Genomic DNA, 22,961 nt, shown 5'->3' with positions numbered 1-22,961 from the left:
TATGTATATATGTATATATATGTGCATATATGTATATATGTATATACGAGGGTCAGTCAAAAAGTAATGCCTCCTATTTTTTTTTCTACGTTTAATTGTCAGGAAATTTAAATGCAATTACATAGGTTGAAAACCACAACATTGAGGATCATTTTGTCATTTTTCAATGTAATCTCCGCCCATCTCTACAGTTTTGGTCCATCTTTGAACAAGGGCATGTATCCCAGCACGGTAAAAATCACAACTCTGCTTCCTAAGCCATTGATGCACGGATGTTTTGACGGCCTCCTCATCTTCAAAATGAATCCCACGATGAGCTTCTTTTATTGGCCCGAACAGATGGAAGTCTGATGGTGCCAGGTCAGGGCTGTATGGGGGATGAGGCAAAACTTCCCATCCAATTTTGACAATCTCGTCAGAGGTGTGACGACTGGTGTGTGGTCTTGCATTGTCATGCAAAAGAAGAACATCTGCCATTGATTTTGTTGGGCGAACTCGCTGAAGACGTGCTTTAAGTTTTTTGAGGGTTGTGACGTATTGAACAGAATTTATTGTGCATCCCTGCTCCAAAAAATCAACCAGAATCACACCCTCTGTATCCCAGAAAACTGTTGCCATAACTTTCCCTGCCGATCGCACAGTTTTGAATTTTTTCTTCCTCGGCGAGCTTGTGTGACGCCACTCCATTGACTGCCTCTTTGATTCGGGTTCAAAAAAATGCACCCATGTTTCGTCCCCGGTCACAATTTTTTTCAGAAACTCATCTCCCTCCAAACGGAAGCACTGCAAGTGTTGGGAGGCTATTGTTTTCCTCGCCTCTTTATTCTGATCGGTTAACATTCTTGGAACCCACCGTGCACAAACTTTTGAGTACCCCAATTGTTTAATAATCGTGATCACACTGCCTTTACTAAGAGACATAATGCGACACACTTCATCTGCAGTCACCCGACGGTCACCACGAATGATGTCATCAACTTGCTGAATGTTGTGTGGAGTCACTGCACTCACCGGCCTGCCGCTCCGCTTTTCGTCAGTCAACGGTGTTTGCCCTTCAGCTTCCTTACAACAACGAACCCATCGTCTAACAGTGCTGACATCCACTGTCACAACACCATACACCTTCTTCACTCTTCCATGAATGCGTATGGGCGTTTCACCTTCTGCATTCAAGAATTCAATCACACAACGCTGTCTCAAATGAACATCGATGTCGGCCATCTTACAAACTTCTGCTGTGCTGCCACCTGTTGACACAGAAAGTTACTACTGCAGTGGATTGCAGAAGAAGGTTTGAGGAATGGCGCCAAATTCAAATTTTTCACTTAATTTTTTTAAGTAGAAAAAAAATGGGAGGCATTACTTTTTGACCGACCCTCGTATGTATATATATGTGCATATATGTGCATATATGTATATATATGTGCATATATGTGCATATATGTATATATATGTGCATATATGTGCATATATGTATATATATGTGCATATATATGTGCATATATGTGCATATATGTGCATATATATGTGCATATATGTGCATATATGTACATATATATATATGCATGTGCATATATGTGCATATATATGTGCATGTGCATATATGTGCATATATGTGCATGTGCATATATATGTGCATGTGCATATATATGTGCATGTGCATATATATGTGCATGTGCATATATATGTGCATGTGCATATATATGTGCATGTGCATATATATGTGCATGTGCATATATGTGCATGTGCACATATGTGCATGTGCATATATGTGCATGTGCATATATGTGCATGTGCATATATGTGCATGTGCATATATGTGCATGTGCATGTGTTATGAGCGAAAATATCTAATGCATGTGCATGTGCATGTGCATGTGCATGCGCGCGTGTGCGTGCGCGTGCACTAGAACGAGAGAGAGTGTTGAGCAGGTGTGCCAGTGTGAAAGAGAGCGAGAGAGAAAGAGAGAGAGAGGGGGGGGGAGGGAGAGATGCAAGTGAGAAAGGAAGAGAGAGAGAGAGAGAGAGAGAGAGAGAGAGAGAGAGAGAGAGAGAGAGAGAGAGAGAGAGAGAAACCTGTTTCCTTTTCTTATTTGACAGTTATATAGTTTCTCAAGCGTAATGATTCTTTGAAATTTTGGAAAAATATGTTATTTACTAAGTCCGTTTCTCATTTAAGATGGTGTGAGATGATTTACTGTTATGAGCGACAATATCTAATTGTTCCAGGAGGTCCATTTTTATTCGTTAGTCTCCTATGTGTAGTATGTGGAGGTTTGTTTTGATGTTTGTAATTGAAGGACTGTTTTGTGCTAGGTGGGTTGCAAAACTAGATTTACTTAAATTTTTCACGTAATGCATTTGTGTGTTCTTTGTATCGAATTTCAATGTTTCATCCTGTTTGCTTATGTAGTAGCACGAGTAGCTGTGGCAGGTTAATTTATAGATACCAGACTTTTGAAAATGTGGCTTGATTGTTTTAGTATTATGAACTATTTAGTTTTGTATTTTGTTGGTTGCGTGGTCACTTATTTTTACTTTGTGTGGTTTAGAGAGTTTTACAAGTTCATATGAGATATTATCGAGGCATGGCATGCAGATATATATACTTTCTTTCTGCTATGGAGGGCTGTGTTTCTGATGGTATTTGGTTGGTTTTTATCTTTAAATCTAATTTGTCAACTATGGATGGATCATAAGCATTATTGTGGGCTACTGTTTTTAAAATGTTTGATTCTTTTGTTTTTACGTCAGGTTCAGCATGAATTTTGTTTACAGAGTTGAGTGCTGAAATAAAGTGCTAATTTGTGTTGATTTGGGTGGGATGATGTGTTATTTATAATAACATCTGATGTGGTTGGTTATGTATAAATTTGGAATTAATGTTTGTTATTATGACAAGTTATGCTTAGGTCGAGAAAATTAATTCCCTGTTGTGTTTGGTGTTCAACTGTAAATTGTATTTTGGGATATATATTATTCAGTTTATCAGCTAAGCTTTCTATTTTAGTGGTCGTCCCATTGCATAGGATCAAGGTGTCATCAACATAACGTTTATAATAAATAATCCTGACATTTCAATTTTGTTTGTTTTGAAAGATTTGGTTTCTGGATCATTAATATAGATGCCAGCTACCAGGCCAACTAAGCTACTTCTCATTGCTAAACCATCTTTCTGTTTGTTAAACAAAATATAAATGGAATGTCAAACGAAATTTCAGTGCTAAAACTGTAGATGCAGTATCCTACAAACTCATTGTTTAATAGGTTTTACAAATAGTATATGCCAATTTTGCCATAAACTGCATATTACTTTTGCAATAGAGAAATAGATTCATACTTACCGTAGCCAGTGTGTATTACAAGAGCTGAACAAAGAGACTCTCTGACCTAACACACGCTACTTGTCATAACTTTAGCTATACTTTTTGGTTTATCTACGCTTTGTAAAGCCACAGAAATACGTTATTAGACTGGTAAAGATGCATCTTTTAATGAAGCTTGACGTTTGGTGAGAAAATATGGCGGCGTCAGCATGTTTGTCTACGGTACTACTACGATTTCCTGAAACCAAATCCAGTAAACTTTAGATATGATCTAATGAATTTAAGAAGTTGAAAACTTGATTAATTGAGGTTAACACAAATTTTAGAATGGTGTTATGAGAAGAACACCAAGTTTCTCACACATACACCTTTAAAACAGACCGTAGTTTTTGTAAGAAAACTCAAATAAATGAAGACACTTGTTTTAAACGACAAATAACATTTTCTTCTTGTAGGAGTACTTGCACAGCGTGCTTTCTATTCGAAGAAAAGGAAAAGTTGATCAAAACTGATTAAAACACATTGTTAAACAAGATATGATAATAATAGATACATAAAACTCCCTAAAATGTACATAAACTATTTAATCACTGTCGAAATTTTAAATGAGACAAACTGTAATGTAATTATTTCGCATTACATATACCAGAAAATCAAAAATACGTTAGATGTTTCTAGTTATTCTTGCTTTGTGACATGTTCGTTTCCTTGTACCTTCCGTCTGATGTACGAGAAATTACAAACACGACGCATGTATTAACCATTTTGTCAAAACTCTAAAGGTAACGTAGCTACAGCAGTTTATCCCCGTATCTTAAGACTGTTTTATCTCTAAAGCAATGGCTTCAGTGACACCAGTGCTACTGTGTAGGGTATTGCCAGTCTAGAAATGTATGTTTGTGTATAAAGCATGTGGAACATGTTATTTGTTGCTAAGTGTGTGAAGTGCAGTAAAATTAACGTCACTGGAAAGTATTCAGTTTACTATGTGCACCAACAACCAACCAACAGGTACTAATAACTATAATAAACACAACAAAATCGGTCTCATATTGTGAATATCTCGTTACAATGACTGCTTACATGTTTCGTTTATACATCTTGCCACAGCTACACGACTCCCACACTGCTGCAGACAATCATTTCATATGTACCATCTGATGATGAGTCGCTAGGCGGCTCGAAACCGGTAATGGAATAATAAAAACTGAAGAACGAAACAAAAGGTGGCTGGGTGCAGTAATTACAAGAAACCTTTAACAAGGAAATAAATTTTTAGGCCGAGAGATGTTGTTTGAGCAGTGATATGGTAAAAAAGTATTATGTTGCGTACTACGCTGCGTATTAGTGAGATAACATGATAATATAAATGACTTACCAAATACCAGACGAACGAAAATAAAAAAAAGTTTTTACTAAACAGACTCAATGACAACAATGATGGTGTATGTTACAACTAGTTTGAACCTTCCTCAGCAGACACTAGCCTGTTCAGAGCAAAAAACTTGTAACCGGCATTTCACCCGCGAACTGTCTGGGACGGCATTGCGTCAGTTCTTAAATCATCAATTTTATGTCTTTCATACTCAGTCGCAGAATACTGCTGTTCCACTTGGCTAAACACTACTCACACACGTTCTCAACGAAATAATCCGTCTATTCACAGGGTGTATTCGGCCCATAAACACGCACTGCCTAGACGCTCTTAGTAATATTCCACCACCATCCATAAAGAATTTAGAATCATTTCTGAATACGCAGAAAAGAATTAAAAAAAAAACATTATCACTTCATGCAGAAATTTCGTTATCAAAATTCCAGCGCCTGAGGTCTAGAAAACCATAGTGGTGAACAGCTAGCAGCCTGCAGGACAGTCATTTCACTATGCGAGATGCCGCGAATAATCAATGGTAGGAGAAAACTTCCTTGAAGGTTCACCAACTAATCAAAATTCATTTGGACTGAGCAGCAGGTTTTCATCTACCCTGATGACACTGATACGTACTGAATCGGATCAGAAATGACTGGCAGAAATGTCTTTGCTGCATGAATGGTCCCCTGAATGTGAGTGCGGCAAAGAACAGCAAACTGAACATCACGTAACATTTGAATATTCCTTCAGAGTATTCAAAGGGACAGTGGAAGGCAGTAAATAGTTGGTAGCATTCAACCGTAATAGTCGTTTGTGACAAAGGAAGATATGAAAATTTGTCTCCGTCAAAAATAGAGGAAATTACTTGAAGAAATACAGCGACCAGCAACTCTTTGTATAGCTCTGTTTCGGGTTTTCAGTCATGTTTAACTGACTTAATACATTCAGATCCTCCTCAATAATAAACTTTTTGTAGACCGCATCTTCAAAGCGCAGCTGCCGTATGCGAAGTGACAATACGGTTAGCTTCCACATTTCCCGAGTTGCGTATTTACATGGACCTAATAGTTAGGCAGCCTTTTATTTAGTAACTATTTCTTCTCGTCTGTCGCCACGGAGCTTTCTCAGCGTAGAACTGCTTTACATTAGCGCCGTACGGTGCTCGAGACGTATCGTGCGACGATTACTTCGTATATTTTCTTCGAAACGTTTGTTGACTGACCCAGATTAGTTCTCTCCACTGCTCCACGTGTACAATGTTGCTACATAAGGGCCGCAAGTCTCGATTTGACCCGAGACAGGCTTAGAACAGTCATTTCTACTATACCACCAATTGATGCTCTGTAGCAATCCAACTACAGTGCGATCCAAATAAAATGAACTATTGTAATGAGTCATTAACATTTGAAACGATAAATCTGGGAGATGATAATACACAACTGGGAAATTATGTACATATATACAAAGTCTTCGCAGTAATTGTTTGAAGTACCGTCTACCAGCATCGCTGCATAACTGTACTCCTTTCACCGTATTCCGCGACGTTCTGTGAAGTGTGCCCTCATAAATGTTGCTATTGTCGTGCGTAATAGCCTCACGGAGTTCTGCAAGCTATCAGCGAAATTCTTGTACACGCGACTTTTAACATACACTCCACAAGAAAAAAATCCGTACGACTTTTTTGAGATTATAGGTTACAAAATATATGGAAGCGTTAGATGTGCGACACGTTACTTCATGTTATTGGAAATAACCTATAAGTTTGACGTCATCCAGCTGCTCCAGAAACGTATTGAAGATGCCCATACAAACCATAGTATCTTCGGCCGTATTAAAGAAAACGAGACCAATAACCCTCGAAGCTGGCACCGCACACCACACTCCAACTTTTTCATCAGGCAGTGACGTTCCGTGGATGATACGGGTTTTTACACCAGCTCAGTATATGATATTTGTGTGTTGGTGTAACCTGACAGATGGACGATGCTTCATACGTGAAAAGTATTAGGGAGAGAATGTCTGCATGTTGAATAATAAACCTCTGAAACCATAGACATAGTGCATTAACTAGTTCCATTATGTGTGATATGAAGAAACAATTTGCAGTGTTAAAATTTGTTTATTATTTCCGTATGACGGCTTTCGCTTTTCTTTAGGCATCTTCGGATTTTAACACTGAAGAAATACAAAATTTCATAATAGTGGTTATCTTTTACTGTTTTATTCTATTTTATAGGACACCGCTCAGTGTTTTTAAAGCTTTGATAAGGGGCATTCACCTGCTGCGATATTTTACGCGCAGCGTTCCATGTACCCATTGCTGCCAATAAGTAGTTTAATATTTTCTTGGTGAATCAGGCTCACTATATAGTGTCACGCCACGCTGGAACAAATGCGATTTATTGGCCCATTGTTACATACTGCCATCAGCTAAATGATGTCTTCACGCTCTAGTGCGAGACCTCTGGTGGCCTAGCAAAATCTCGCTCATTAAATCTCTCCTGTTTCTCAGAAAAATGGCGAAACAACTACACTGGTGACTGAGGATCAATTGACAAGTCTATACGCTTAACACTTTTAAAACCCCAGCTCTGCACCACGTGGTCCACGATTCACGTCCTACAAGTGTGAGGTGAGCCGGCCATAAGCCCACATCAGCCTACCTCCTGTCGAATGCCAATAACACTGCCTTCTTTGCCCTCGCTCTTACCCTTCAACGATCTCGTTGCCTTCTCCAGAATCACATGTGTAACCAGTGGCTCATTAAAATCAATCCATCCAAGACCCAGGCAATCATCATAGGTTGTACCAATTCCTCCTTCCAGCGCCTTGATTTTTCCATCCCATCCTCTGCTATGCCAGTCCTGCCTGGATCTCCACCACTCCCAAATTCTATAAGTCCCTCCAGATCCTCGAGCGCCATGCACTTCTCCTCGCCTTCCGAATACACCACCTGTCCCCCTCACAGATCATCTGTAACCTGATTCCTTTTCCCCATCTGCTCCTTTTCCTCAAACATATCCGAGTTCTCTACACCTCCCGCAGACTTGACCCCTCCCTCCCCAATCCCCTGCTTCCTCTTCTCCTCTCCCCCACCCATAGCCGCACCTTCACCGTCATGTCCCACCTACCTTCCAGCTTTATGCCCTTTATCTCCTTTCACAAGGTAGGTTCCATCAACTCCCCCTCCTGGATGATGCTCTCACTCCCTCCATTTATCCCTCCTGTCAACTCTGATCCTGACCTCCCTCTCCCTACCTCTGTCATTTTCCTGGGCTCCCTCTTTCCCCTACCCTCCCATCCTGTTTTCCCCATCTACCCTCTTTTTGACTCCCCTCTCTCCCCTTAGTCCTTTTGCAATCCCTTCCTCTGCCTTTCACCCACTCCCTCTCCTGTCCACCTTGCCCCCTCCCCCAAGGGTCTTCTCCCTCCATCAGCTCCTCCCCCCTTGCTTTTTTCCTCTCCTCCCCCTTTTTTCCCCCTCATCTGTCCGGGTCTGCCCCCCCCCCCCCCCCTCTGCCATATGCTGTGGTGTGTCATCTCCATGCCATCCTTTTAGTGCAGTGTTTTAAATAAGTGTTAAGTGTTATGCTTCTTTTCCGAAGTGTAGCAAACAGAAACCATAATGTCATCGTGTTTTTTTTCACTTTTTGTCTACTATAGTACCTGTCTGCTTGCTGTGTTTTATAATTATCGTCGCCAACTCTTGTTTTATATTTTAACATCCACAAATTTCCGCCATTCTTAAAATTTAAGTCATTGTTTTTTATCGCCTGCTTTTATTATTATTATCTTCTAATTGAGTTTTTAAAATTCTATAGGCTGAAGAGCAGCGTACTAAACCAATAAGGAAAAACAAAAAAACTGCATAAAAAGCAAGACATCGGTTTTTAATTGTCATGAAACTGCCGCAAGTCAGGTTAAATACGCTGTCCACTATTTTCTGCCTCAAGCTGAAATCGAGAAACCGCATTTTCCACAACAGATAGGAAAGTCTCGGGGGTCATGTTCAAAATGCGTTGCACAATGCGTGCCTTCAATTCAGCTACGATGGTAACAGGAGCACTGAAGACAACATCTTTCAGATGACCCCCCCCCCCCCCCTCCCAGCCAGAAGTCATATGGATTAAGATTAAGTGATCTGGACAAGCAGACTGTAGGGAAAAGACGGCTGATAATTCAAGCATTTCTGAAATACCTGTGCAGCAGCCGCTTCACAGGCAGTGCAACGTGTGGAGGAGCGCAATTTTACATAAAGATGATCATACCCACACACCCACGCTATTAAACGGTTGGCAAAAGGCGCTCATATCGTTTACTAGTGGCGGCTGCGACTGTACTGCACTGCACTGTACACTATCTCCTACGTGCACTGGATAACTTGTAAATGTAAACGTGAAATAGAAATACTGTACTGAACAAATGTCATTTGATTCAAAAAATGGTTCAAATGGCTCTGAGCACTATGGGACTTAACATCTATGGTCATCAGTCCCCTAGAACTTAGAACTACGTAAACCTAACTAACCTAAGGACAACACACAACACCCAGCCATCACGAGGCAGAGAAAATCCCTGACCCCACCGTGAATCGAATCCGGGAACCCGGGCGCGGGAAGCGAGAACGCTACCGATCGACCACGAGATGCGGGCAAATGTCACTTGAAAGTATGTGCCCAATAGATCACTGAAACAGCTCTGAGCCCCAGCACTACTGTGCAAATTATAAGTTTCAGTTAGCAGTACATCATCACAGGCCACAATTGGATTATTATGAAATCTGGCAGCGTTAACTTCTAGGGACCAACTGTTCACTCGTCGCATTTGCCCAAATTATTCAACAGAATGCAGGCAGGAATTTGCGTAATGAATTTCACAGCTCACTGGGGTTTGAGTTTCACGAAATTGTTAGATTTATTTTCCTTCTGACCCGCAGCTACAAGTTTAATCAACCTCCAAGGATGAATGTTTATTCTATGTGAGAACGCAGTACCTCAGCTAGGTCCACACTTACTCCAAAGTCTCAAAAAATTCTAAGTCCATCTTTCTTCAGGTTCTAGTTAAAGTTCTGAGATTCTAATTGGCAAAAATAACAAGTCCGAATCCATACTCCACATCGCCGGGAAAATTTCATATTTCGGAATCGTCCCCTGACGAAAAAATGCTCGAAGTCCACAGGTAGAAAATGTTCACTGGCGACACACTTCAAAATTTTGTAAGTCCACAACCGGGCTCTAAGGAAAATCTCTCTACTTTCACGAGACGACCAACTCGCTGCCCATCCAACTCACACAGACTGCTCGCGAGTAGTGCTCGAACCAACCTGCCTGAGACAGGAAGGCGGCCCGGTATTTATACTCTCGGATAGGTCACATGAGTAAACTCAAGTGTATTTGTTTCCTGATCAAGCAAAAACATATTATCTATTGATGTATAGATGTATTATATATAAAATAACTTCCAAATTTTATCAGCTTTTCATTGCACACTGGTTTTTGCATAAATTACACTTTTAACGTAAAAAACGTGTTTGGTGATATTATTGTCAACAAATATAAACAACTAATTATGAGCCTATTTAGACTTTACTAACTATTGTTATTCTTTATCGCTGGCGGTATTTTTACGTTATATATTAATCATGTGACTAAATTTGCTGATTTTTCAGCACATAATACAAACTGTGTTTATCGCAGTTTTGGTTTGATTCTCTGACGGGTCTCTAGGAGATCATTGACATACAGTTCAGAAGTTGTTAACATACAATAATTTAAAAACTATTCATCGTACCGAGGGCGCACTTACATCCTCGTATCCGCCAGCACGTGGCTTGCTGCCAACCCCCCCCCCCCCCCCCCCTTTATCTGTCAAATGTGAGCTCGTGCACCGACAACCGTCACACTGAGCACAACAAGCTCCGCGTCCTCAGTTGCGTCCGCTGCCAAAGTTCATAAGGTGCCTTGTCAGGGGCATCTCCACCGGACCCCACATCCAGGCTGGCGTTCCACAAGCCTCATTACTTGCCCCTCCACTGTAGATATTGTACACGCCGGATCAACCTAGAATCCACCTTGCACTGTGTGCTGATGATAAGGCGCTCTACACAGCGTCAAATCTGACGCGCCGTCGACTCCAGCAAGGGGTGGCTGATCTGTCTGAATGGGCGAAAATCTTGAGATTAGCCTTCAATGCTGCACAGACACAAGCCATCATCATCACACGCTGACGTATACCAGCTGCAATGCCACCAGTTGTCATCCGTGGAAGCCCAGTAGAGTGGAAAGACAGCAAGGTATCTGGGAATCACAATTTCAGTGCTTCCATCGCACCTTGGTATTACTCTTTAGCAGTGCCTCATATGGCCGCTTATGGAATAAGCGGCTACAGTGTGGAGAAATGGGAAAATGCTGCAGATACACACAGTAAGAGAGTCTTCAAAATAGAGTCCTCAGAGCAGCGCTGCACCCTCCGAGAGATTACCCAGTGCAGCAGCTGCGTGATCTTGCTGAAGTGCTGCCTCTGAAGTGCAGCCTGTTCTTTCTATGAAAGTTGCGCACGATCAAACAATGAAAGCATCCGCTCTCTTGGCCAGCGGTTACATTGGAGGGCTAGTACAAGATGGCCTGACCTCCTACGCGGATAACAGACATAAGACCACAGATCGATGAATAACACCGACTACCGGATTAAACTCTCTAGAAACACATTCCATCCGTCAAGACATTACAAAACACCCTAGACCTCAGCAACGAGACATCTCAGAAAATGAAGGCAAAAGGCAAAAACGTTGATACTTCGGAGGACAGGATCCCATAGAAATCCTACAGACAACGGGAGCCGCAGGGCCCGCCTCCTCGAAAGAATACTGCGCTACGATAAACGACGCGATCCATCAGCTCCACATAGTCACCTTTGCACAATGAAATGGTTGCGCTTGATGTGCGTGCGGATTTTCGTCGTCCATATTCCATGATTCTGCGTGTTCACATGTTCTTGGAGATGGAAATGGGTTTCGTCAGTCCACAAATGTTCCATGGCCATTCACTGTACACTTCCATTCGAAAAAGAAGTTCCAGAGCGAACGTTTGTTAGGTCAGCAGGAAGCAACACCTGAATTTGGGTGATTTTCTATAGATAGCAACGCATGGAGTTTCGTAGGTTTTTATACGCTGCAGGGATGCCCAGCGTTCGGGAAATTTCCAGTGCACTGCATGTTTCACACCACCGCTCGACTCCTCCTGCAGTACTGTGGCCACATCTTCGACAGTGATCGGTACAACTGCTTTCCTTCCTCTGCCACATTGCACTTCAAAAGAACCTGTCTTTTCGAATTTTGCAGCCATTTTCTCCTAACCCTTAGCAGACATCGTCCCAGTGCCTTTTTTCATATATTTTTACTCGGCTACAGGAGCACAAACGTTCAAATGTGTGTGAATTCCTATGGGACCAAACCGCCGAGGTCATCGGATTGGATTGGATTGTTTTTGGTGAAGGAGAACAGACAGCGAGGTCATCGGTCTCATCGGATTAGGGAAGGATGGGGAAGGAAGTCGGCCGTGCCCTTTCAGAAGATCCATCCCGGCATTTGCCTGGAGTGATTTAGGGAAATCACGGAAAACCTAAATCAGGATGGCCGGACGCGGGATTGAACCGTCGTCCTCCCGAATGCGAGTCCAGTGTCTAACTGCACCACCTCGCTCGGTACGAGGTCATTGGTCCCTAGACTTACACACTACTTATATTCGATTCCGTGTGAAATCTGTCTCCTTCTAGCAACATTAAATTCAATTGGCAGCACCGGTACACCGATGCGACGAACCTGAGTTACGGGAATTCATAAGCTTGGTAACGCTGTCTCCCTCCCGCCCCGCCATCACAAACCTAGAACACCACAAATGTTCAAAGTGTATGAATTCCTAAGGGAGCAAACTGCTGAGGCCATCAGTCCCTAGACTTACACACTATTTTAACTTATGCTACGAACAACACACCCAGCGAGGACTCGAACCTCCGGCGGGAGGGGCCGCTCAATCAGCAACATGGCGCCTCTAACCGCGCGGCCACTCCGAGCGGCAACAGGGGCGTAGTCACCGTTCTTGCAAAAGAGCTTTACCAGCGGCGTGTGATTCTGCGTGGAGACGGTCATGTAGAGAGTTCCCGACGCAAACTGAGGAACAGCCGTGTGTCGCACCTCCGTTGGTATGCTTATTCTGACGCTTACAGAGCCATCTATTGATCAATTTCTTTTTGTTCCATGACGTTTACCATTGCGTCAATAATATGCTGTTGAAATTTAACGTCATTCTGAGCAGTGGTTCTCTTCCTACAGCTTTTTGAAAATGGAAGTTTGTAGACACCCTACATCCTGTATATACTATGTTGTTTAACGTTGTTGTCAGAAATCTCGAAAAGTTCTTGAACGATTTTCTTCAGGCTTTTTGCACGATACTACAACAGACATGCAGACGGCCAACGGCCAGTGACACCAAACGTTTCCCGTTTCCCGTTTAAACCGCCTGCGAGAAAAAAAGAGCGTATTATTCTTTGTCGTGAAGATAATTTGTTTTGGTTATCTTTCACGCAGTCGGTTTTAACTGCGACAGCATTGCATTTAAACCATCAAGCTATTTGATTCTCCCATATACACTCCTGGAAATGGAAAAAAGAACACATTGACACCGGTGTGTCAGACCCACCATACTTGCTCTGGACACTGCGAGAGGTCTGTACAAGCAATGATCACACGCATGGCAGAGCGGACACACCAGGAACCGCGGTGTTGGCCGTCGAATGGCGCTAGCTGCGCACCTTTCGTGCACCGCCGCCGTCAGTGTCAGCCAGTTTGCCGTGGCATATGGAGCTCCATTGCAGTCTTTAACACTGGTAGCATGCCGCGACAGCGTGGACGTGAACCGTATGTGCAGTTGATGGACTTTGAGCGAGGGCATATAGTGGGCATGCAGGAGGCCGGGTGGACGTACCGCCGAATTGCTCAACACGTGGGGCGTGAGGTCTCCACAGTACATCGATGTTGTCGCCAGTGGTCGGCGGAAGGTGCACGTGCCCGTCGACCTGGGACCGGACCGCAGCGACGCACGGATGCACGCCAAGACCGTAGGACCCTACGCAGTGCCGTAGGGGACCGCACCGCCACTTCCCAGCAAATGAGGGACACTGTTGCTCCTGGGGTATCGGCGAGGACCATTCGCAACCGTCTCCATGAAGCTGGGCTACGGTCCTGCATACCGTTAGGCCGTCTTCCACTCACGCCCCAACATCGTGCAGCCTACCTCCAGTGGTGTCGCGACAGGCGTGAATGGAGGGACGAATGGAGACGTGTCGTCTTCAGCGGTGAGAGTCGCTTCTGCCTTGGTGCCAATGATGGTCGTATGCGTGTTTGGCGCCGTGCAGGTGAGCGCCACAATCAGGACTGCATATGACCAAGGCACACAGGGCCAACACCTGGCATCATGGTGTGGGGAGCGATCTCCTACACTGACCGTACACCTCTGGTGATCGTCGAGGGGACACTGAATAGTGCACGGTACATCCAAACCGTCATCGAACCCATCGTTCTACCATTCCTAGACCGGCAAGGGAACTTGCTGTTCCAACAGGACAATGCACGTCCGCACGTATCCCGTGCCATCCAACGTGCTCTAGAAGGTGTAAGTCAACTACCCTGGCCAGCAAGATCTCTGGATCCGTACGCCATTGAGCATGTTTGGGACTGGATAAAGCGTCGTCTCACGCAGTCTGCACGTCCAGCACGAACGCTGGTCCAACTGAGGCGCCAGGTGGAAATGGCATGGCAAGCCGTTCCACAGGACTACATACAGCATTTCTACGATCGTCTCCATGGGAGAAAGCAGCCTGCATTGATGCGAAAGGTGGATATACACTGTACTAGTGCCGACATTGTGCATGCTCTGTTGCCTGTGTCTATGTGCCTGTGATTCTGTCAGTGTGATCATGTGATGAATCTGACCCCAGTAATGTGTCAATAAAGTTCTCCTTCCTGGGACAAGAATTCACGGTGTTCTTATTTCAATTTCCAGGAGTGTATTTTGTCTCTCCTGAAGTACAATTTTAAACTAAAATTGTATACACAATCACGAACTTTTTTGTTTTGTACCTCGCAGCTGGTTTTGACAGAAAACGAGAAAGCTGTGTTTATTCACCACCATCCGGCGCACAGCTCGCCCAATGTGGCGTCGAATGTAAAAAGACCTGCACCAAGGCGGCCGGACCTGCCCCGCAAGAGGCCTCCCGGCCAATGACACCAAACGCTCATTTCCATTTTCACTGACCTATCATTAGTACGGAATCTGAGTAGTTCGAAACTTTATAATTCTGTCAATCTGCAGATTAAAACTGTGCAAAATACTGTCATTTAAATTAATAAATTCATGTTAATAATAGTAAACTTTGTTCTCAGGATCGCTGTCCGAAAGTGGCTGCACTGCTTCTTACGTCCAGAACTTCACACTCCATCATGCAACTGTCACGTATGCCTCATATTTCTATGCGTCACTTTTTGAGGAGGCACTTCTGCTGGAGGAAGCAACTGAATTGTGTAAGAAAGTAGACTCAGCTCCTCTTTTAACCATTTTAGATTCTGTAAATACTTTGAACAAAAACAGTTGCCCAGTGGTGAGAAGAAAACACACGTTACACTCGTCCACAAGAAGTGTAGCGAAAGTAATTCATAAAATTACCTTCAGATATGCTTACCATTCATTTCTTGTAGAATACTGGAACATATAACGAGCTTAAATGTAATGAGCCATCTTGAACAAATGACCTCCTCCACCCAAACCAGTAAGGATACTGAAAACATCAATCACATGAAAAGTAACTCGCTCTTTTCTCATATAACATACTGAAAGCCATGGAGCATGAAAGTCAGGTAGATGCGGTGTTTCTTGACTTCCGAAAAGCATTTGACTCAGTACCTCACATATTCCTATCACCTGATTGGATCATTTAGAGTATCAAGCGAAATTTGTGACAGTATTAACGATTCACTGGTAGGCAGGACGCAACATGTCTTCGAAAGAGGTAGAGGTCATTCACGGTCTGCCTAACAGAAGTGTGTTGGGACACTTGCTGTTCACAATGTATATCAGTAACTTGCAGACAGTGTTACCCTAGATTACTAAACCCTCATAAAATTTACGGCTACAGTTTGTACCAATTCGCAATGCTTGCCTATCTCATATTGCCAGTATAGAGTTTATAAAAGTACATTTTGTAATTATATTGTATGTGACATATAATTAGATACCTTATATCGTAATTAACTAGTGCATAAACTACAAACTATGACTTCCTCTGAACAAAACAGTGGTGCTTCAGTAACAATGTAACATTCCCCCTCCCCTTTAGTGTTCTAGGGTAACATTACACTCTCCGCAGATGATGAAGTATCTACGAGGGGCGTTCAATAAGTAATGTAACGCGTTTTTATCTGAAAGTAGGTTGGTTTTTTTCAGGATTCCAATACACCATTTTATTCCCCACTCTTTTGGCCACAAAACCCTATTTTTCAACCTAATCTCCGTTCAATGCGGAGGCCTTACGCCACCTTACTGGGAGGGCCTTTATGACCCGACGTCGGAGCCAACGTCTTGCTGCATCAATTACCTTCCCATCATCCACGTACTGCTTCCCGGAAAGTGCATCCTTCATTGGGCCAAACAGATGGCAGTCGAAATGTGAGAGATCCAGGCTGTAGAATAGACGAGGAAGAACAGTTGAAAGAAGTTTTGTGTGTTCCTCTCGCGTGTGCAGGCTGCGTGAAACCTTGCGTTGTCATGAAGACGGATAAATTCGTTTGTACATCGATTGAGAGTGTCCGCACGTTTCAGCATTGCAGGAGTTAGAGCCCGCACGCTGGATATCGGAAAGGTTTGCGAAACCTTGTTGTAATGATGACAGACGTCATGCCCGAAGACTCGCCGTACCTTTGTTCACTGCCAGATCTCCGTATTCTGCAAGCGCCTCTCTCGTGTTCCTCCGAAAGAAACAAAATCACAGCTCTCTGCCTGGACCGCACCTCCGCTACAGACGTCAGTTTGAAGGCTATGTATAGTGCCGCCACCTATCGGAATTTCATGAAACTACAGCAGTTGAAAGAATATTCCACAGTGTCCCACAACAAATTCGGCAAATTTTCAGCCGAAATTGGCGGAGAAAAAATGTATTGCATTAATTACCAAATGCGCTTTGTTAAGTATTCTCTGGAAAAGGCTGCACAAATATTCAGACGCTTATTAAAAGATTTCACAAAGGTAGAAAAATTAGGAAATTGCTTTAAATTTTCATTAATGTAACACTGTGCACTTCACAAAACGGAAAAGTAGTATCTTACGACTTCAATATCAATGAATCTTATTCACTAATATTACAGTCGTAGGAGGCAAAAAGGAGGTGGTAGACTTTGGTTCAGTGGTAGAATATTAGGGAAATGATTCTGCAAAGCATACTGATAACAAAAGAGTGCTCAGATGTGTGGGATTCGTATCACATATAACATACGTAAAGAAAAAGGAGGCAGCACATGCGTGAAATGTCCCGAGGGGATTTAATTACCAAGTTTCAAGAACCAGCTTTAAGGACGTATACCAGGGTAGCCTACCTTTTTTTTCTGGCTATTTTTAAGAGTCATTAATGTAAAGGGTTCCATAAATGTTAAAATATGTTGAAACCGCGATTAATTGCCTGGTGGTCTCGCGCATCCGAGCCCTCGAATGCAATCAACGTAGTACAGTTACCGACGGAATGGGCCTATTAGTTTCGGATGGTATCACAGAGGGTATTAGTATCACCTAAACAACATTTTTCGCGGGAAGACATTTCTCTGTAACGTAATTTGTTTATGGTAAACAATCTGAAAGGACGTGCTCCTGCCGGCCGGAGTGGCCGAGCGGTTCTAGGCGCTTCAGTCTGGAACCGCGAGACCACTACGGTCGCAGGTTCGAATCCTACCTCGGGCATGGATGTGTGTGATGTTCTTAGGTTAGTAAGGTTTAAGTAGTTCTAAGTTCTAGGGGACTGGTGACCTCAGATGTTAGTGCTCAGAGCAATTTGAACCATTTCGACGTGCTCGTCTCGCGTCTGCTTAACTTGTCATTTCGCAAGTTTTTTTTTATATGAAGTAAAATAAGAGTGCTTGAAAATGACAAACAAATGTATTTATACGGATAGAAAAGGTTCGACAAGTAGCCCCAATCGTCCAAAACGCTTCAACTGACAAAATACCCAGATCATCAGCTGAAAAATTATTGAAGAAAATATCTGCCAAGACTATCTGCAAATGTCATTGTCTGATACTTAATATGCAAATTGGACCATAGAGACGCACTTTTTATAGTAGATCATCACTGTGGTGTAGCATTGAAATGGTATACTTTCGTAGCAGACTAGTTACAACACTAAACACGTGAGCTACAGGAAGATTTTACCTATCGATATGTAGTCCTGTCATTTTATTATAGGAAATCGTAGCTAGAACGACGCAGTTTCGAGAGATTCTCTTTTAAACCGCTTACATTCGTGCCACTCTATGAGAAAGGAAACACAGTAAACACGATCTTTAACGCCATATAATATGGTGTCTTCTATGTTCTGCGTGAAATCTAACAAGACGTTGCATTTCATTGGGCACTTTACTCCCCACGAAGCAAAAATCTGACATGTGACATTATTTATTTCACGCTCCTCAGTGTAGTGGAAGGTGGAATTCAACGCTGTGACGTCACCAGCACCTCGCCCACGTGCATTTTCGCGTCCCGTGAGAGGACGTCTTAACAAACGCGGCGAGCTGCTCGTTGCGTTGGGGGGCGTGTCGGCTGTGAGATGGGAGAGGCGTCTCCCAGAAGTGGTGCGGCGCCTGCAGCCAGCCAGCCAGCCACGCGCGACCAATCGGCTGCGAGGCGTCTGCGGCCACGGCTGTACAGCAGACGGCGTGGCGCAGGACGCAGCAGAAGGGCCCACACTCCGCTCCAGCAGCCTCCAGGCGCGCGTCTCTCCAGCGGCGCTCCAGTAGCGGGTGAGTCACGGCGCCGCCACTTAGCAATCGCCTTCCGTCCCGAAGGCGGTGTTCCACCAAGAACCGCTACACATACGAGTAGACATCTAGATAGCAGAGGGGAGTGCAGCGAGGAATTGCGTTGTTGTGCGACTATTAATAAATTTAAAGGATTTTACGGAAATGAGGTACATCTACATGATTTCTCTACAATCCACAATTAAGTGCTGACAGAGCATTCATCGAACCGCCTTCACGCTATTCCTCTACCTTTCCAATCTCTAACTGCGCTCAAGAAAAACGATCTATTAAATCTTTCTGTGAGAGTTCTGATTTCTCTTATTTAATCGTGATGTTCATTTCTCACTATGTACGTGGGTGCCAACAGCATACTTTTGCCTCACCAATTGACGTATCATGTCCACGGACCTCTCTCCCCTATTTCGGGATAATACAAAAAGAGCTACGGGTTTTGGACTCTTTCGATGTCCCCCGTCAGTTCCATCCGTCGCGGATCCCACACGGCACAGCAGTATTCCAGAAGAGGTCGGCAGAGCGTGCTGTAAGCAGTCTGTTTAATAAACCTGTTCCACTTTCTAAGTCTTCTGCCAATAAATCTTAGTCTAAGGCTTGCTTTCCCCACAACATTATACGATCGTTCTAATTTAAGTTATCCGTAATAGTAATATCTAAGTATTTAGCTGAATTTACAGCGCTTAGCTGCGTGTGGTTTATCGTGTAACGGAAATTTAGCGGATTTACTTTAATATTCATGTAGATTACTTCACTCTTTTCATTATTTGGAGTCAAATGGCAGTTTTCACATCATACAGATATGTTGTCCAAATCATTTTGATCATCTGATGAATTTACGAGAGAGTAAATTACAGCATCATCTGCAAACAATCTAACAGGGCTGCTGAGGGGGTCTCCTACATCATTTATACAGATCAGGAGCAGCAAAGGGCCTGTAACAGTTCCTTTGGGAACACCAGCTGTCCTTTCTGTTATACACTATGATTTTCTGCCAATTACTACGAACTGTGACCTTTCACACGGGGATTCAAGATTCAAGTCACACAACTGAGGCGATGCTCCATATGCACGAAGTTGAACTAGAAGCCGCTTGTGAGGAACGGTGTCATAAGCCATCTTGAAATCTAAACATATGGCATCAATCTGACATTCCCTTTCGATAGTACTCATTACTTAGTGAGCACAGAGAGATAGGCGAATGAATGGTCGACTAACACGGGTACTTAAGTGAAGCTCATCTGTAAAGGAGACCACATACAGAACACTAAAGCGTCACACTCTAGAATACTGCTCAACCAGATCGAATTAAAGGGAGACATCGCAGCAGCTCAGAGGCGTGCTGCTAGATTTGTTACCGCTATGCTCCAGCGCCACCGTTAAGACCAGATAAGAGAAGGAAGGGCTCGTATGGTAGCACAAAGTCGGTCATTTTTCACTTGCGCCATTTATCAGTGGAACAGGAAAGGGAATGGCTAGCGTGAGTGCAAGCTACCCTACGCCATGCACCGTGTGGTGGCTTGCACAGTATGTACCTAGTTATAGTATAAGGCTATATCTTAACGTAACTTCGGTCGGAATGAAACAGTATTTTCCTCATACTTTTTGAGCAATAACTATGTTTCACTGTTTAATTTACAAAAAGCGAAACTCCCATCAGCGTATACTCAAATTCCCAACTCCCTTTCATATCTTGTGGTCGTTTTATGCTAGCGACGACCTACATTTACAGTAGCAAATTAAAACATTTAATATTGTTCGTTTCTTATTGTTCTGCTCAAAAACAAATACATCATGCACCTGACTTGATTAGCGTTGCCAACGTATTATTTAATGAAACCTAAAAACCAGAATCACGGCCCAAACTAACTGCGTACACTAGACAACTGTACACACAAGACCTCATCTTCAACTGAGACTGCTCGTATTATTAAAGTGGCTTGTAATGTCTTTTCCATACAAGCCCTACGTCATAACTGCGAGGCAAATTATGTATGAGTTAAATTAAGTTCCACGTAATTTTAAATTGTGCTGATGGTCAGCTGTCTGTCTAAATGACATTCCGAGTCTCTCACAAATTGTCGGATGCCTTCGCATACAAATCCTGTTTATAATAATACATCCCTTCAACCTCGTTGAAAGGGAGTGGAACAAAAAACTATACAAAAACAAAAACCACTACGAAAATACCAAAATCAATGTGAAACAGAATGTTATAGTTAATTGTATCAAACGACTCCATGTAATCAGAGAATTATGAAACAAACTGGATTTCTTCAATTTCAACACTTCGTTGACACAGTACCAGCATCTTCTTTAATATTTCACGAAGCGCTTATTAACAAATGTGTAACAAAAATGGTTCAAATGGTTCTGAGCACTATGCGACTTAACTTCTGAGGTCATCAGTCCCCTAGAACTTAGAGCTACTTAAACTTAACTAACCTAAGGACATCACTCACATTCATGCCTGAGGCAGGATTTAACCTGCGACCGTAGCGGTCGCTGGGTTCCAGACTGCAGCGCCTAGAACCGCACAGCCACTCTGGCCGGCTCCAACTGTGTAACAGCTGCAGTACATATGTTTGGCGACTGATTTCGAACCAATGATTCACTCTCAATCCTGGTGACTGACGCAGTGAAAAACGCCTCTTAGTATCAGACATCAAAATGGCAAAATATAATTTATAAAAAGGTACGCAGATGACTGTCACAGTCAACATGTGCCCACTGAGTAAGTCAAAAGCGAACTCCAGGTCGAGGCCAGGAGATTGAACTGCTTCTGCAGATTGTCCTCTCCTCACCGAACAGCTAATGCTATCAAAAAAATGGTTCAAATGGCTCTGAGCACTATGGGACTCAACTGCTGTCGTCATTAGTCCCCTAGAACTTAGAACTACTTAAACCTAACTAACCTAAGGACATCACACACATCCATGCCCGAGGCAGGATTCGAACCTGCGACCGTAGCAGTCGCACGGTTCCGGACTGCGCGCCTAGAACCGCGAGACACCGCGGCCGGCAGCTAATGCTATCGTAACGACGTTGTCGACCATCTTCTGTGAGGTATCACATATGGCTTAAACAGTTTCTGGATGTACCAGTTAGGATTAACAGTTGAGTGAAAGAATCGCTTTACGGTGCCGACGCGAGACTGCGTACTATAAATCAATCTTGAGATTATGCAAAATGTTGGTGGGGATTTTCTGATACATAGTGGTGCGTGGCCTGTTAGTTCACACAGTCTGCCAGACAGAACCAGGCCTCATCTTAAGAAATGAAAAACTTGATACGAAAGTCCTGATTCCAATTCACTGAGACACCTCCGACTTAACCCAATATTCGATAGTTCGAGTGGACGCTTTAACTCATGCACAACAACAAATTTTTGGCAATATTTCGACACGACAACCTCCTTAACTCCCACTTACAAATATAAATGGCATTGACATTCCGACGGACATCGTAACAGGCTTTCCTTTACTCGAGCAATGTTTTCTGGTGTTCGATCTCATTACGGTACGTATACTTTTTATTCGCTGCAGAGTCCGTTTGCGACATTTTGGCACTAACTCTTGCTTTGCAGATTTTCCTGGAGGTTTTGCCAAAACTCTTAAACTCTTGCTTAAACAGACCAGCAAACGTTCTGCTTAACAGAACACTCAAGCCTAGTGACCTAGCGAAGTACTGGCTTCAGAACATGCTGGAGATGCGCATGTGCAGACATTTAACAGCAACCGATAGGCGAAGGAAATAACGGTTTGAGTGTTTTCAATGATCCGTAGATCTCCCGCTCATTAGCGAGGGTCAGTTCCGCATCAGCCTTATAAATATTTCCGGCCCAGTTCCACTTTCTGATATGTGACACAGTCTGATCGTATACTACGTCTACATCCATAGTCCGGGAAACACTGATGTACATTGCAAGGGTACTTTCCTTTGTACCAGTTTTACGGCTTTTTCTGCGCGGGGTAGCTTCGCAGTCTGTGGCGCCTTGTCAGGGTCTGCGCGGCTCCCCCGTCGGAGGTTCGAGTCCTCCCTTGTACATGGGTGTGTGTGTGTTGTCCACAGCGTAAGCTAGTTTAAGTTAGACTAAGTAGTGTGTAAGCTCAGGGACCGATGGCCTCAGCAGTTTGGTCCCATAAGACCTTACCACAATTTTACAATTTACGGCTTTTTTCCGTTCCATTCACGTGTG

At 43.3% G+C, this 22,961-nt stretch overlaps 1 protein-coding gene across 1 annotated transcript in view; it reads left to right on the top strand.

The window, feature by feature from the left end:
• Positions 1 to 18,697: 18,697 nt before the first annotated feature.
• Positions 18,698 to 22,961, top strand: part of LOC126272419 (beta-glucuronidase-like) — a 467,982-nt gene continuing 463,718 nt past the window's right edge. Inside the window, exon 1 of the mRNA XM_049975282.1 lies at positions 18,698 to 18,751. The gene's annotated coding sequence lies outside the window, so the exon portion shown is untranslated. The remainder of the gene's footprint in view (positions 18,752 to 22,961) is intronic.

The sequence above is a fragment of the Schistocerca gregaria genome, chromosome 1 (genome assembly GCF_023897955.1).
Source record: "Schistocerca gregaria isolate iqSchGreg1 chromosome 1, iqSchGreg1.2, whole genome shotgun sequence".
Classification (NCBI taxonomy): domain Eukaryota; kingdom Metazoa; phylum Arthropoda; class Insecta; order Orthoptera; family Acrididae; genus Schistocerca; species Schistocerca gregaria.
This window is presented reverse-complemented; position numbering and strand designations above follow the sequence as displayed.